Raw genomic sequence first — 2,427 nt, forward strand, 5'->3', positions numbered from 1 at the left:
GTATCCTTTTGTGTAAGGTTGATTCCTTGCACAAGAATACAAAGTTGTATCCTTACTTTTGTGTAAGGTTGTATCCAACTCTTGCGAAACCCCATGTAGCCCGCTGGGTTCCTCTGTCCATGGCATTTTCCAGGCAAGAAATACTGGAGTGAGTTGCCATTTCCTTCTGCAGGGAATCTTCCCCACCCAGGGATCGAACCTGCTTTACAGGCAGATTGCTGTCTGAGCTGCACTCTAGACCGTGGTTTTACATTTTAATTATTTATTTTTATTTTTGACTAGACTGGATCTTTCTTGCAGCACACAGGCTTCCTTGATTTGCGGGGAGCCGGGGCTACTTTTCCTTGGGGTGGAAGGGTTTGCTGTCTCTTCTCTTGCTGCACAGCACTGGGCTACAAGTGGCTGGCTTCAGGAGTATTTCTCTCTCTCTCTCTCTATATATATATTTATTTATTTGCTTTGAAAGCTTTACTCTTTAACCAAAGACCTACAGAGAGTCTCCTGTCTTCCAGGCAGCAGGCAGCCTGCAAGGCTGCGTGGTTGGCTGCAGTCTTTCTCTCCAGCAACGTGGAGTCTCAGCTACGCTTGGTTGAGCTGAGTGACTGGCTGGTGCCACGCACCCCTCCCCAGGTCTGCGCGCCTGTGCATGCGCGGGCGGGGTACCCTCGTGATCGCGGCGGGCCGGGGGCACAGTCCTGCCTGCACAGAAGAACCTGGGGCAGGCCTTATCTGCATTTCCTGTGCACCCCTGGCCTTACTGTGCTGTCTCTACCGGGCTTGCCCACCTGTGTGTGCGTGCAGGGTACCCTTATCATCACAGGGGTTTGGGGGCACGGTCCCATTTGCAAAGAAGGACCTCGGGCAGGCCTTGTCCGCATCTCTCCTGTTGCTCTGGCCTGGCTGCATTGTCACCATCAGCCCTGAAGCTTTGTCTCCTACCATCCACCCTCCACCCCGGCCTTCCCCGGAGGCAGACTGGCAGCCGGGGCCTCCCGTCGCCTCTCCTGGTGCCAGCTGGACGCCTTCTCCTTCTACCATGCTGGGCATCTGCATTTGCTGGGCGTCCGGCTAGACGAACTTGGTTCAGTGACCTGTTCGGGAAGCAAGCAGAAGCCAGTCCTTTTTAAGGAAAAAAAAATTTTTTTTTAAATTTATTTATGTTTGGCTCTGCTGGCTCTTCCGTTGCTTTTGGGTGGGCTTTCTGTAGTCATGTCGAGTGGAAGCTTCTCTTCTTTGCAGTACATGGGGGATTCTCATTGTGGTGGCTTCTCTTGTCGTCCAACATGGGCTCAACACTTGTGGCTCCCAGACTTAGTTTTCTTCCCCCGTGACATGTGGGATCTTTGCGGAGCAGCCCCATGTCTCCTGCATGGGCAGGCAGATTCTTTTTTATTTTCATTTTTTTTTAACAGAATACCATGTATTATTGATGGTTTTAATGAAGTTAGTGAAGCTAAAGAGAAAATCAGGCATAATTTATGTATTTGATAACTTGGTGCAAGTTATGTTTCCGTTTAGATCCATCTTTTTTGAATATGTCACCAATCAGTTCAGTTCACTCAGTCGTGTCTGACTCTTTGCGACCCCATGGACTGCAGCACGCCAGACTTCCCTGTCCATCATCAACTCCCAGACTTTACTCAAAATCCTGTCCACTGAGTTGGTGTCACCAATGTTTATACATATTTGTACATGTTTATACACATTTGCGGAGAAGGCAATGGCACCCCACTTCAGTACTCTTGCTTGGAAAATCCCATGGACGGAGGAGCCTGGTAGGCTGCAGTCCATGGGGTCACGAAGAGTTGGACACGACTGAGCGACTTCACCTTCACCTTTCACTTTCATGCACTGGAGAAGGAAATGGCAACCCACTCCGGTGTTCTTGCCTGGAGAATCCCAGGGATGGCAGAGCCTGGCGGGCTGCCGTCTATGGGGTCGCACAGATTTAGACACGATTGAAGCGACTTAGCAGCAGCAGCATACACATTTGACCTTCAGCCTGGGATAGCTCCTCTAGGCCTTCCTGTGCCCATGCAGCCCCCGCTCCTTGGACATGGGGTTGGTACTCCCAGATGGTAACTGCAGCCATGAAATTAAAAGACGCTTACTCCTTGGAAGGAAAGTTATGACCAACCTAGACGGCATATTCAAAATCAGAGACATTACTTTGCCAACAAAGGTCCGTTTAGTCAAGGCTATGGTTTTTCCTGTGGTCATGTATGGATGTGAGAGTTGGACTGTGAAGAAGGCTGAGCGCCGAAGAATTGATGCTTTTGAACTGTGGTGTTGGAGAAGACTCTTGAGAGTCCCTTGGAATGCAAGGAGATCCAACCAGTCCATTCTGAAGGAGATCAGCCCTGGGATTTCTTTGGAAGGAATGATGCTAAAGGTGAAACTCCAGTACTTTGGCCACCTCATGCGAAG

This window comes from Bison bison, unplaced genomic scaffold (genome assembly GCF_000754665.1).
Source record: "Bison bison bison isolate TAMUID 2011002044 unplaced genomic scaffold, Bison_UMD1.0 scf7180017860578, whole genome shotgun sequence".
In the NCBI taxonomy this organism is placed as follows: domain Eukaryota; kingdom Metazoa; phylum Chordata; class Mammalia; order Artiodactyla; family Bovidae; genus Bison; species Bison bison.